The following is a 16,109-nucleotide window of genomic DNA, read 5'->3' as shown; positions in this document are numbered from 1 at the left end:
GCTTCAGAGTTGCAGCTTCGTCTGTGTTCTCCTGAAGGGCAGTTTCGTCTGTGTTGTGTGTGCAGCTTCGTCTGTGTTCTCCTGAAGGCAGCTTCGTCTGTGTTTGTGACAACTTCGGCTAATAAATTTCTTCAGGAGGTATTCTTAGCGGGTCCGATTCGTGTGTTATCTCTGCAACTTGCCACAGTTTTCTGGGTGTAGTGTCCTGCAGCATTTATTGCAGAAGGCTTTTGTGCCTTAGGTTTTCCCCAGTTTTTTTTATATAAGCTTAAGGTAATTATGAAGTTGAAACTGTATTTGTGGCATAATTTGTTAACCCTGCTCTTGATTTTTATGGTCCATTATTATTGATTTGTTTCTTTAATTGTAACCTTATGTTGTCTCTTATTTGCTAACTGCTCGTACTAAGGTTATTGTATTAATTGTAATGACGTTTTACAGATCCTTTTATGTGTAAATTTTTTTTCCTTGCTTGCATGGAATGTATATTTTTGGTTTTTTGATGTACTGACTCATTCATTTTGTTAAAGATTGTTATACTGATTGTTCGATATTTGCCTTTTTGATATTTGCCTTTTCTCGATAATTTTCATATTAAATGTGGTTACTTTTGCTTAATGGTTTTTGCTTTGCCACTGATGCCTTTATGTAAATATTGAATTCAAACAATTTTACATTGTACATTATATAAATAAATTAGTCTTAAGGTCTCTGTTTCGTATTACTTGTTTCGTCCTCCTTTGACTGTCTCAATTGCTGCCGGATTTTCAGTCCTGATACATTTTTTTTATTTTTTTTTGTCATTCTTATTTAATAAAGAACCTGATAAACCCAACAGTTGTCGGTGATAGCTAAAGTAGTGAATATATGAAAGTGAGAACGGTTGGGTTTTCGGTGTAATGGTAAAACTTTGTATTCTGTCGTGTCTACTGATTATTAAAACATCAAGAAAAGGAATTTTGTTGTCTGTTTCCCATTCAACTTTAAATTTGTATGCTGGGCACTAATGCGTTTAATTTTGAGAGGGAATTCATTAAAATTACCCCACTTATTACCCAAAATGTTAGGATGTCATCCACGTATCTCTTGGTATAAATACCACCTTTTCTGTAAACTTTTCTCATTCAATATACCTGAAGAGAGAGACAGCAGTCTCTGAAATATAGTACTTTTCTCTCTACATTTTGGTGTTTTTATGGGCTCCTTTTATTAGATATATATATATATATATATATATATATATATATATTATATATATATATATATATATATATTATGTATAGTATATATCCATATGAATTTTAATATATACACAATCTATATATGTAAACACGTGTATACATATAAGTGTATATATAAATTTATATCATACATAGGGTATATGTCTTGTATAGATATGTATGTATACAATAATATAATATAATATCTATATATACTATTGTATATATATTATAATATATATATGTGAAATTGTATACCCCCATAATAAGAAACAATATCAAAATATGATACCTTTCTCTCTTTTCCTTCTGATAAAAAAAAAGTTATATGACATTTCTAACATACTGAAAGACATTAACATCCATATCGCTTTGTAAAAATTCTATTTAAAAAAAACGATTCATAACATTCGTAATATTTCCACCGTCCAAAATTCCCATTTACGTTACCAAAACTAATTTTTGAAAGTAGAAGGTAATTTGTAGTTTTAATTATGCTGAGTCGAACCATTTTCCAGCGACGTCATATTAATCATAATTTTCAGTGGAAATTATAAATAGTTTCACCTAATGAATATAATAATGTCGAGAGCATGCACTCCGCTCGGTGACAACATTAGCATAAAAAGTTCTCTTTGGTGAACTATTACCCTAATTCAACTCCGGGCAAAAAATGCATTTTCCATTTTTTTTTTTTTTTTTGCGTCCTTTCAATTAGAATCGAGCAAATGCGCGCGTCCGAAACAGAACTGCGCCGACGTGGCACTGGCTTCGACATGCTATAACGTCAAGTTAGATACCATAACGCATCGTATTTAACAGATCACCATCATGCAGTTAAATCAGGTTAAAACTCACCACTCTACAAAAATCCAGTTTTTAAAAACTTTTATGATTTATGAAATCTGTATGCTTTATTATATATATATATATATATATATATATATATATATATATGATATATATATATATGGATGTATGTATATAATATATATATATATGTATGGTATATATATATATATCATATATCGTATATATGTGTATATATATATATATATATATGTGTACTATATATATATATATATATATATATATTATATATATTATATATATATATAGATAGTATATTATATATACATATAATATACACATATCTTTGGCCACTGGGGTCCAGTTGTGTCAGTATATTATAACGTAAGGTAATATACCATAACAAATCATATTTAATAATAATACAGATATCGATTTTTTCTAAACTTTTCTGAAATGTAGATCTAATTCATAAACATATCTATGTCCCTCAGGTTTAATTGTGCCCAATTAACGTCGAATTCCGGATAATCAAGGGATTACTGTAGTATAGTATTCTGCATATTGAAATAGAGTATTACATTAATTTCAGTATTATCAAACCATCCTCAGGAATTAAGTGACATCACACTCGCTTATCATATCATTGGAATGAGATGGAATCAGATAACATTAACTCCATAATGCATAGTGTGAAAGCACAGCACAGATGAACTTCAAAAGACATATATACAACTTCTCTAACAATAATATTTGGTCTAGTTGTTACTAAATGGTAAAAAAAAGTTTTCTATAGACGTTAGAGGTCAATTGCAAACACACAAAACCTCAACAAGCATTAAAAACATGAACAATAAATCAAAGCAATTGCACAAACGTAAACACTAAATGAACCAACACACAATGGTTAACACACAATCAACCATTCAAAACACACATACAAACATGAAGAGCTCGACACATACAAGAAATAAAAATGACAAAGGAGGCAGTGTGATAAAACTTTAAAATACTCACAAACAATAAATACAAACACTTACAAGGTGCACTTACTCTCAGCATATGCATTCACAAACGCAAACACTTTCAGCATATATATTCACAAACGAACACAGACATGCTTAATCGAGAAATATACACAATAAAGATACAAAATTATGCTCACAAGGGGTTCATATTCACGATACATTATAAATGAGTTTATAATATATTTGGTGTGCTTGCAAACAATAAAATGCGCAAGCACTAATACTGCGCATATACGATGTAAGAAAAGCCCTAATGAGCATCCAACCAAACACACACTGGCAAACAATAAAAAATATATTCAGCGCGAAATGCAAACAAGCTTCGTCGCAAATACAGACACAAAACAAGGACAATAGAATAAGTAAAAGACAGGTAACTGAAAAATAAAGCACCGAAGTCAAATGAATAACATGAAAAATATAAATAACAACACGCATCAGCATTAACATTGGCTAAGAAAAACAAACAATACACCCGCAAAACAAACAAATTAACATATGAACACACATCAGGAACAATACGCACATAAACACTAAATAATTATAAAAAAAACACTTGACACAAACATACTCAGTCAAACAATATAAAGATGCATTAAAATGAACAACACACACAAACCACAAGGACATTTTAATACACATAAACACAAACATGAAACATACGACCAACCGCTCAAAACACACATACAAAGGAACAAAGATCGGGAATCTATTGATACGCAAGAAAACAAACTTTTTTTTTAAAAAAACAGGAACAACCAATCAAAGCTAAAATACACAAACAAGAACACATAAAATAAAATCTGTTAAAACATCAGGCAACAAACACATGACCAACCACTTACAACAAACATGTATAAACGTAAGCACAAAATGTACTAACGCACACTGGAAAACAAACCTACAAACACATGATCAACCATTCAAAACACATATACACAAACACGAACATAAACAATAAGCAAGAAAACAAACAAAAGCTCAAGGCCAATCACTCAAAAAACACACACAAACATACGTACAAACAATGAGAATCTATTAACACATGAAAACAATAACAAACCGATGACACCTCAATCCGAACACACGCGCACAGACACGAGCACAAACACTGAGATAATATAACATATACACAAGAAAACAAACATGAATACTTGAACAAACAATCACATATGGAAAAACAAGCGCAAAAACTAAGAATCTATTAAATAAGAATACAAACATAAATTCATCAACAACCCATCAAAACACACATACACACACAAACACAAAGCATAAGCAAAAATAATCTATTAAACTACACAACAACAAAACACTAATACACAGACTGAAGCACAAGCAATGAGAATCTATTAATACACATCAGAACAATAAACACACACACACTAATACAAACACAAGCACAGGCAATAAAAATCTACCAACACATGAAAACAAAAGCAAGAAAAAAAACACAGGGAAAACATACATACACAAACACAGGAACAAGCAATAAGAATCAATTAACGCACGCAAGAACAAAGCACACGTACACAAATTCATGCACAAGCAATGAGAATCAATTAACGCACGCAGAACAAAGCACACGTACACAAACTCAAGCACAAACAATGAGAGTCTAGCAATATACACAAGAAATAACACCATACACAAACACAAGTACAAACAATGAGAATCTATAAACACAACAAATAACACTACACAAACACAAGCAATGAGAAGCTATTAACACACACAAGAAATAACACGCATACACAACCACAAACACAAGCAATGAGAATCTATTAAAAACAAAAAACAAAAAACAAAAAACAAAAAACAAAAAACAAAAAATACCAACCGCACACAATGGACTAATACGCCTACGGACGCATGGACTTAAAAATAGAAAAATAAGTGGAAAAAAATAAAAAAACGTGAATGCACTACATGTTTTATGAAGCCGGAGCGTTTTGAAAGACCACAATGAAATAAAATCTCGAGGGAACAAAATACACTTACCAAAATGGCGGTGCCGCGGAGATCAACAACTGGGCTGGAAAAAAGAGAGAGAGAAATAAAATCAGACATTTTCTAGACGCGAAAGAAGAAGCGACGAATGTCGACAGACAGACAGACACACACACACACACACACACACAGACTTGCCTGGTCTCATGAGGGGGGGAGGGAATTCCTGAGGGGGCAATAATAATAATGATAATATTAATTATTATTATTATTATTATTATTATTATTATTATTATTATTATTATTGTATTATTACTGGTATGGTGTTTATTACATAGACAACATTGTTGAAAAAAATAAAAAATTCCATAGTGATGTAAATGAAAATACATAACTTCTACATCTTTTACTTGTTATTATTATTATTATTATTATTATTATTATTATTATTATTATTATTATTATTATTATTATTATTATTATTATTATTATTATTATTGTTCAACAAAGACTTCACAACAACGCTGTATTTTCTTAACTGTCGCTTTATTCAATGCAAATGCCATAATAGAAAGACAACACTTGCATCCCCCTTCAAACAGTACAGAGAATTACACGAAGATTTAATAAATGGAATAAAAGAGAATAAGTAAACTTAATTACCTACATCGTATTGACTTAATATTCAATTACATTTCATGGCACATCACCAGTAAATAATAACTCAAACGAATCTGGTAAAGGCTGAGTCTTATACTCACCCGAATAAATGAAGTGATTTGCTCTGATTTGTAAATAAACTACAATAAGGGAATTACTTAATTCTCCTAGATATCTGCGCATTACAGAGGAGTAATTTCCAATCATATATATAAGTATATATATATATATTATATATATATATATATATATATAATGTATATATATATATATATAATTTGATATATATATATATACATAAAACAGAGAGATATACAGATAGTTGCGTATACAATACAACACATACTATTGTCCATGATTACCCAAGCATACGCAAGTATGTTATATAATTTTGCCTTAAGGAATTCTCAACTGCTGCTCGCCTTAAGGTGTCTCGGAATTAAAACGGAGCCTTAAGTAAGCACACTATGAGCCAATTATACATACATACATACATATATATATATATATATATATATATATATATATATATATATATATATATATATATATATATATATATTATATAAATTTGACTAACCTCATTCAACTACATCACTCAAAATAACACCCCTTTCCAACACCTCGGCCTAGTCCTAGAGCAATCTGCCCAGCTGTGTTGACAATTGCAACAACAGCATCTTAATGCTAGACGCTTCCCTAATTGCAGGGCTCGTCCAAGTTTCTCCAGAACGTCCTTTGTGAAAGCTCGTGGAGAACGACCCATGTGAAAGTCGTAAAGCGCCTTGAATTGGCTAGACGCAGCCTCAGATATACTCTATTGGTTGTCTAAGCAGTTTAATTGCCCTGGCCAAGACGACTGGCAACGGGCGCTTCAACCAGAAGGTTTGGTCCTAGGCCATTCGCTTTCCCCCTCCCCCCCTCCCCCACCCACGAACCCTCCCCAGTCACTCCAGAACTCTCTCTTTCCCTCTCTCTCTCTCTCTCTAGCTCCCTCTCTCTCTTTTTACTTCAAGTCTCTATCTAAATTTAACATCAACATCATTCTGCTATATCTCGCTTTTCTCCGGTTCTCTCTCTCTCTCTCTCTCTCTCTCTTTCCTTAATGTGAGATGCAAGTCTTTATTTCAATTAACCATCAATGTTAGTATACGAGATATCTCCTCTCTCTCTCTCTCTCTCTCTCTCTCTCTCTCTCTCTCTCTCTATATATATATATATATATATATATATATATATATAATATATATATATATATGTATGGTAATAATATATATATATATATATATATATATATGTATATAAAATATATACATATATTATATATATATATATCGAATATATACACACGTATTACCTGCTACTGCAAAACAAGAAGAAATACTAAGACGCACTCACCCTAAAATTGCACAGAGGGATAGCACAACACGACAAGAAACTCACGGGCAAATTAATTACCTGAATTAATTGCGAGTTAACACCCGAATAAGCATAATTAGAAGAATACTTCAGATAACTGACCACGCAAATGGGATAAAAAGAAAAATAATTAAAAATAACTCGAGTTAAACAGTGTGAAACACACGTCTCAAAGAAAAACCAAATCAAGCGTGATGGATACATCCAAGGAATAAAGAAATAGAGAGAGAGAGAGAGAGAGAGAGAGAGAGAGAGAGAGAGTAAGGAATGTGATATTAAGACTTGTTCCCCAGTTTCATTATTTAAAAAGTTGAGGAAAATTGTTAAGCTGAGAGAGAGAGAGAGAGAGAGAGAGAGAGAGAGAGAGAGTAATGTAATATCAAGACTTGTGTTCCTCAGTACTCACTGACTATATACTTAAAACGTTGAGGAAAAACGTTAAGCGAAAGAGAGAGAGAGAGAGAGAGAGAGAGAGAGAGGAATGTGATATTAAGACTTGTGTTCCCCAGTTTCATTATTTAAAAAGTTGATGACAAATGTTAGCGGAGAGAGATGAGAGAGAGAGAGAGAGAGAGAGAGAGAGAGAGAGAGAGAGAGAGATGAAAAATATCGCCAACATTTCCATCTATAGGGTCTGTAAGTGATATCTGAAAATTATGGAAAACAAGTTTGCCCTAATTACAGAGTTTGTCCGTTCGTTTGAACAAACAATAGAGCTAAAAAGCAAATATGTTGGAGCAAAAATGTCGTTAAATATTGATGTAATATCATAATACAATAAAGATATATCAAAAGGAATAATAAATAACAAACACAATATCAAACAATCACTTCTATATTCCGCGAGATAAAATGAAAAGCACGGAGAAAGCGCGCAAAAAATAGTCTCATAAAATTCGAAAGTGAAAAAAAACGTCAATAAACACACAACAATTAACTTCCTATCGTCGAAAAAAAAAGTTGCACCGACGTTTTTTCGACATTTTTTTTTCTGGTCGGTCCTGCAACTCCGTGCTGTCTGTCAAAACGAGTCAAAACAAAACTGGGGATGTCGGTTTTTATTTTTCCCGAAAATATACGATGAAAATATACGAAAATATACGATATACGAAAATATGCGACTCGCTTCTTGCTTACCGTAGCGTCCTCTTTCGATATGTGCGTTGCTTAAAAAAAAAATTTAAAAAAAAGAAAAAAGGCACACACCACACAACATATATATTAAAACTACACACAGAATCCAACCTCTTCACTTTTTTAAAAGTAATGCGTATGTAATTGTAATAGCAAGGATATTCTCGGAAATTCTCGTATTCTTCACTTTTTTTTTTTTTTTTTACTCTAGTCACTAGTCACTATAAAGCCTTAGATCCAAATGCAAGAAATATGAAGCAATTCTGACGTCTGTTAGGGAGAATTGAACCCATATGGATAAGGCTTTGTAATTTGTAATTGTGGCTATCTTAATTATATATATATATATATATATATATATAAAATACATATATATATATATATCTTTATAATATATCTCTATATATATATATATATATATATATATATATATATATATATATATATATATATGCATACATTTCTTGAAATTCAAACACCTAAAGAATATAGTGTTCATTAGAAAGAAGTAACAAAGGGTGATAAGACATAAAGGAAGAAGAGATCACTTAATAAATGGAAAACATGAACTAACAAATGAATAAGTAAATATGAAAAAAATAGGTAAATTATTAAAAAGAAAGACGCGTATGAAGCTTGTAGTATGATCTGGTCCTTAGTTTTTTTTTTTTATTAAAAACGATATTACGGCTTCTCTGCTCTAGATATGATTTTAATAATAATAATAATAATAATAATAATAATAATAATCTAATAATAATACCAAGGAGATACTTGTCTATTTGAAAATGGGAGTACTACTACTACTAACTACTACTACTACTACTACTACTACTACTACTACTACTAAATAATATAATAATAATAAATAATAATAATAATAATAATAATAATACCAAGGAGATACTTATCTATCTGAAAATGGGAAATACTACTACTACTACTACTACGACTACTATTAAATAAATAATAATAATAATAATAATAATAATATATAATAATAATAATAATACCAAGGAGATATTCATCTATTTGAAAATGGGAACTACTACTACTATTACTACTACTACTACTACTACTACTACTAATAATAATAATAATAATAATAATAACAATAATAATACCAAGGAGATACTTATCTATCTGAAAATGGGAAATACTACTGCTACGACTACTACGACTACTATTAATAATAATAATAATAATATTAATAATAATAATAATAATAATAATAATAATAATAATACCAAGGAAATAGTAATCTAGTTGAAACATGGGAGCTACTACTAACTACTACTACTACTACTACTACTACTACTACTACTACTACTGCTGCTGCTGCTACTATAATAATAATAATAATAATAATAATAATAATAATAATAATAATAATAATAATACCGAGGAGATACTTATCTAGTTCAAAAATGGGAAATAGCACCACTACTACTACTACTACTACTACTACTACTACTACTACTACTACTACTACTACTACTATAATAATAATAATAATAATAATAATAATAATAATAATAATGACAGCAAGGAGCTACCTCGCATGATAAACTCCAGGCGCGAGTGAAACTACGTATACCAAAAAAAAAAAAAAAAAAAAAAAAAAAGAAAAAAAGCGGCGAGAGCCGAGGCCATAATCTTTACTAATGATGAGGCGGAGGCCAGTGCCTTTATTTTTCCTTCCTCCGGATGATTTTTCCTCAACGTAAATGACTTCTTAATACCGGATGAGAAAAGATATATACACAGACTTCTCCTCCTGCGCCAGTTAAATGGCTTAATTGAAAGAACGAGTATATACGTTCAGGAGGAGGAGGAGGAGGGAATGATAGAAGGGAATAAGGAAGGAGGAGGAGGAAGAAGAAGCAAAAAGAAGCAGTACGAAAGGAATTAGGTAAGGAAGGATGTAAGAAGTGAAGGAGGAGGAAGAGGAATAAGAGACGAAGGATGAGGAAGAAGTGGAGGAGGAGGAGGAGGAGGAGGAGGAATAAGAAGAAGACGAAGACGAAGACGAAGAACAGTAGAAGGATGAGGAAGAAGTGGAGGAGGAGTAATAAGAAGAAGAAGACAAAGAACAGTAGAAGGATGGGGAATAAGTGGAGGAGGAGGAAGAAAACGAAGAAGAAGAAGACGAAAAACTGTAGAAGGATGAGGAAGAAGTGGAGGTGGAGGGGGAATAAGAGGAAGAAGAAGAAGACGAAGAACAGTAGAAGGATGAGGAAGAAGTGGAGGAGGAAGAGGAATAAGAAGAAGAAGAACAGTGTAGGAGGAAGAGGAGGAGGAGGAGGAATAAGAAGAAAGCAAAGAACAGTAGAAGGACGAGGAAGAAGTGGAGGGGGAGGAGGAGGAATAAGAAGATGAAGAACAGTAGAAGGATGAGGAAGAAGTGGAGGAGTAGGAGGAGGAGGAAGACGAGGAAGAACAGTAAAAGGATGAGGAAGAATAAGAAGACGAAGAACTGTAGAAGGATGGGGAAGAAGTGAAGAAGGAGGAGGAGGGGAGGAGAGGAGGAGTAAGAAGAAGATGAAGAACAGAGGAGGAAGAGGAGGAATAAGAAGGAGGTGGAGGAGGAGGGGGAAGAAGAAGGAAGTGGAAAACGAAGAATGAGGGGGAGGGGAGGGGGAGGGGGAGGAGGAAGGTAAGGGGGAATGACGAGAGAGAGGGGGTCTGAAGGATGAGGATGATGGTAGTAGGAAAAGGAGTAGTGGGAGAAAAGATATGAAAAGGGAGCAAAGAAGAGGAATCAAGGAGGAAGAAGGATTAGGGAGGAGTAAGAAGGAAGAAGGATGAGGAGTAAGAAAGGAGGGAAGGAAAGAGAGTAAGGAGTAAGAGGGGAGGAAGAAGGAAAATAGGGTGGGGGAAGAGCATAGACGAGAGGGGTGAAAGGGCCAGGAAGGAGGAAAAGAGGAGAAGAGAAGAGAAAGTAGGAGGAAGAGGAGGAGGACAGGAGAGGAAGTGAATAGGAGGATGTGTTGGGGGGGGGGGGGGTGGGGGGGGGGGTAAATGATGAAAGGGCCACATCTCAGTTTTAATGTAAAGGAGAGGCATCCTACCCTTAAACAAAAATGTGAAGGATGGAGGAGGAGGAGACGGAAGGGAGGGGAGGAGGGGGTAGCGTAAGGGGGGAAGGATGGAAAGGGGAGGGGCATGATAGATGGAAGGAACAGGGGTAGAAGGGAAGGAAGTTTTGGAACTCTGAGATAAACAAGAACATAAACAACTTTTCTAAATCTGTCCTGTCTTATGAACAACGGTGGAGCTACAACACTTATGGCTCGAAATGCCTGTGCTCTCTCTCTCTCTCTCTCTCTCTCTCTCTCTCTCGAGCTTCAACTATATTTTTCTATTGTATATTATTGTATATTAATTATGCATAAAGCTATAAAACTCTCTCTCTCTCTCTCTCTCTCTCTCTCTCTCTCTCTCTCTCAATAGCTTTAATATATTTTTCTATTATATATAAAATTTCTATAAGATTTATCATTATAATCTCTCTCTCTCTCTCTCTCTCTCTCTCTCTGTCATTCTAGCTTCAAGTATTTTTTGTATTATATACTTTCAAGCAATCTAAGAGTTGACAGGCTCAGGGATAGGATGAGGATGAATAGGCAGCCCATGGGAGGCAGATAAGGGGAAGGGGAAGGAGAAGGGGACGGGGAAGGGGATGGGGAAGGAGAAGAGGAAGGGAAAGGGGATGGGGAGGAGGAGTGGAAGGGGGAGGGGGTGAAAGAGAATTATCCTAAAGATAACGAGTTTCCAAAGAAAATTGTGGTAATAGTGGCTTGATCAGGGAAGGAGGATGCTAATGATATAATGAAGCAGACATTAAGAGAGAGAGAGAGAGAGAGAGAGAGAGAGAGAGAGAGAGAGAGAATAATGAAAAATTACATAAGTGTCGTGCGGAAAGAGTATATAATACAATAATTGAAGCTCTTGAGAGAGAGAGAAGAGAGAGAGGTAATGATGAAATCTAAGTTCTGTGCAAAATTAAAATACAATAGGAAAACATGATTGAAGCGCGCGGGCGCGCAGATAGAGAGAGAGGAGAGAGAGAGAGAGAGAGAGAGAGAGAGAACGGATGCTTTAAAAGCTGAAACTGTAATGGAGAAGAAGACTTATCAGGTGAGAGAGAGAGAGAGAGAGGTATTTGAAAACCATTGCTATAGCGGTTAATAATGTAAAGGGGGAAAAAGGCTTAGCTGTCTCAAAAAGGCAGAGAGAGAGAGAGAGAGAGAGAGAGAGAGAGAGCTCCGTACAATTCAGGGAACCCCATGTTCTAAGAACCATTAGAAATTCCGAGGACAATTATCTTTCCCGAAGTTACACTGCAAATAATTTTTTTTCCGAATGATTGGCAACAGACTTTCATTTGATTTACATGGCAATCTAATCTGAAACATATAAACATTTTGTTTATTTACATATTATGAAGAATACAACCCATTTTGCACATTTTCAACATAAAAGCTCCTCTCTCTCTTTCTCTCTCTCTCGTCACTGATAAATCTGAGGCCATTAAAGCAATTTGGCAAAAGCAATATTTTATAAATTACAAAAAGGAAAAGACACGTGGACAAAATAATAACAGCGAATAATGTAAAAAAAAAGAATGCGTGCAGAAACCTGCAACAATTCTTAGGAGTCTGGTGTGGGCAGCATAGGGTTATTATAATGAGAAACACTATTAAATGAGAAATACATGTATAACTCCCATCATGAAATTACTAGTCATTAGGTGTCAAGCAGTTTCTCATTGAACGATTGGGTTACGTGCTCGGCTACTGATTTGGCAGCCCGAGTTCGCTCCCCGCTTTGCCAACGCGGAATCAGCTGAATTTATTTCTGGCGATTAGAAAAATATCTAACCCTTCGGGCCAGCCCTAGGATAGCTGTTAATCAGCTCAGTGGTCTGGTTAAAATAAGATATAATTGACTTATAAGGTGTCAAGAAGAACCTATCACTATATATTATTTAAATCAATCTAAGAAAAATATATACCATCTAAATGAACTAAAGAAAAATGACGAGTGAAAATAAATTCTAAAAAATACACCATCCAAAAATCACTGAATAAGGTTTATTCTTAGATGCAAATACGGGACGACGTATGCGAGAGATCAACTGGAATTCAATCAGATCACGAAATCAATGGTTAACTGAAGGAGTGTGGATGGAATTAATGAAACACCAGACTAAATGTTGTGAGCAAGACATCATTCGTTCGTCTTAACAAATCCTACTAGCATAAGGCAGCAATAAATTACGTTCTGCATAATAAACTGAGCAAGATAAAGTCTTTAAGAGCTCATGATGTCATTATTGAATAATATGTAAAAAAAAAAAATTATACAACAATTTCCCATGGATCAATTTATGTACAAGCAAAAATAATTAAGGATGTGATGAAGGTAATCATTAAATCTTCTTTATGTGAGAAAAGAGGTAAGAAAGCAGTTAATCAGCATATGACGGAAAATGCGATCAATTCATAAAAAGGAAAGTTGCACTAGATGAAAATGAAGGAATATTGACTCAAACCTCGAAAAAAACGTGTAAAATTGAGAATAAAGTAAGATCTATATATATATATATATATATATATATATATATATATATATATTATATTACATACATACACACACACATCACCACCATATATATTATATATATAATATTATTTATAATATATATATTTATTAGATATAATTATTTATACATGTGCATATACATACATACATGAACGTTACCAAGACTCAACAAGTCAATCACCCGTCTGTCTCCTGAGATTCTGAGAAGAAAAAATATAAAGCCCCCAAAAAGAAGAAAAAAAACAAAAACTCAGAGAAGAAGAAGGGCTCTCTCTCTCTCTCTCTCTCTCTCTCTCTCTCTCTCTCTCTCTCTAAAATTCAATTCAATTAATCTCCAAAAATGAGGCATTCAGGTCCCGGAGATCAGGAGAAAACGGCTGGGAATAGATGGATAATTAGGAGATCTGGGCGGCCATTAGCACAAATCTCCCAGTGTGTGAGAATACCCCTCGGGAGGAAAGGAGAAGAAGAAGAAGAAGAAAGAAGGAAAATATGAAAAAAAGGAGAGGGGAAAGACGAAGGGGGGAAAAATAGCCCATAATCATAACTTATTACCCAAGCTCGTATCTCTCTCTCTCTCTCTCTCTCTCTCTCTCTCAAACAGATTCCTTCCATCAGCGGTTTTTCCCAAAGCATATTTTTTCCCCCTCCTTCATGGACGGATCAGCAGAACGTTGCTCATCAGTAATTGCATTTTAGATGTCTAGAATTCCTTCTCTTCCTTTTTTTCCTCCCGTTCTTTTTAATTCCTTTCTCTCTTCCCCCTCTCTTTTTTCTGTAGAATTCCCCTGACTTATTAGAGATGATCTTTTCCAGTATTATAAGCGTCTACAGAATTCTCCTTCTTTTGTAGTATTCTCTTTACTTGTAAGGAATTATCTTTTCCTGTATTTTAGGTGTCTACAAAATTCCCCTCGTTTTTTTTATGTAGAATTAGAGATGATTTTTTCCAGTATTTTAAGCGTCTACAGAATTCCCCTTTTCTTGTAGTATTCTCTTTATTTATAAGCAATTATCTTTTCCAGCGTTTTAAGCGTCCACAGGATTCCCCTTTTTTTATGTAGAATTCTCCTGACTTATTAGAGGTAATCTTCTCCACTCTTTTAAGAGTCTACAGAAATTCTCTTTTTTGTAGCATTATTGTGACTTAGAGACGATCTTTTTCAGTATTTTTAGGTGTATATAGAATTCCTTTATTTTTTTTAAGCATTCACCCCGCCCCTCGCCCCGCCCCCCACAAAAAAAAAAAATCCCCACTTCGAGTTGCAATGAAGATCGAGTTGCGGAGAAAATCTCTGAGTTGCAGTGACTATCTTTGAGCTGCAATGAATATCTCTTGTGTTGCAATGCAGACCTCTGAGTTGCAATGAAGATCTAGAATGTTTATTGCACTAAATCTAGCCCCGAATGGACGACAATAAAGATGTGTACGTTATAATAATAAATTTAATTTCGGATGTGCATCCTAATTAATTCAGTATCTACTGCGAGCAAATGGAGATTATTTATGTTAATTAGAAGACATTAAGTCCCTGGGGGGGTGGGGGGGGGGAGAGAGACACTGAAACTCAACGTTATGTGTTTATTAGAATACACTCGGCTCCTGCTTTATGTAAATGAACCTCATTTATGTATTTTGGAATAAATTCAGTTACTATTTAGTGGTGAGAAGGTTATTCACTCTCGGTTTAATGAATATATCTATCCTTACTTGGTGGTGTTAATGAACGTATCTATTTTACTTAAAATAGAATATATTCACGAACGAAAGAAAATAATATAACTTTGTGTACATAAGAATGCATTTAATCCCTAGCGTTTAGTAAAGTAAAGAACAAGTTTATTAGATTAAATTTAGTCCCTAAATTAAGGTAAGTAAGAAGGCATTTTTCATAATAAATTCATTCCACACTATTTAGTGAATAACAGGTGTTTATCAGAAAAAACTCAGCCCCTACTGTCAAGTAGAGATATCGATGGTTTTATCAGAATAAATTTAGTCCGTATTGTGTGACAATGGAGATTATGTTTATTGGAATAAACTTATAAGACTGTTAACATTAGCATGTCCCAAGATTAAACATTGGCAGCTAATATTAGCATAGCCAATGCATAATTATTTAGCTCTTGTGTTAGCACATACATTCACTCCTCCTTCCCTACTAATATCCCTCCCTACTAATACTACCCTCACTACTAATCCCTCTCCTACTAATCCCCCTCCCTACTAATCCCCTCCTTTCAATTCCCTCTCCCTACTTATACCCCTACCTAATAATAC

General features: G+C 33.8%; 1 long non-coding RNA gene across 1 annotated transcript in view; it reads right to left on the bottom strand.

Annotated features, from left to right (window-relative positions):
- LOC135198404 (uncharacterized) overlaps positions 1 to 16,109 on the bottom strand; it is a 718,193-nt gene that overhangs the window by 196,142 nt on the left and 505,942 nt on the right. Inside the window, exon 4 of the long non-coding RNA XR_010310796.1 lies at positions 5,060 to 5,093. This is a non-coding gene — a long non-coding RNA (uncharacterized LOC135198404). The remainder of the gene's footprint in view (positions 1 to 5,059; positions 5,094 to 16,109) is intronic.

Source organism: Macrobrachium nipponense, chromosome 22, assembly GCF_015104395.2.
Source record: "Macrobrachium nipponense isolate FS-2020 chromosome 22, ASM1510439v2, whole genome shotgun sequence".
Lineage (NCBI taxonomy): Eukaryota > Metazoa > Arthropoda > Malacostraca > Decapoda > Palaemonidae > Macrobrachium > Macrobrachium nipponense.
Note: the sequence above shows the minus strand (reverse complement) of the source record. Positions and strands in the feature narration are given on the sequence as shown.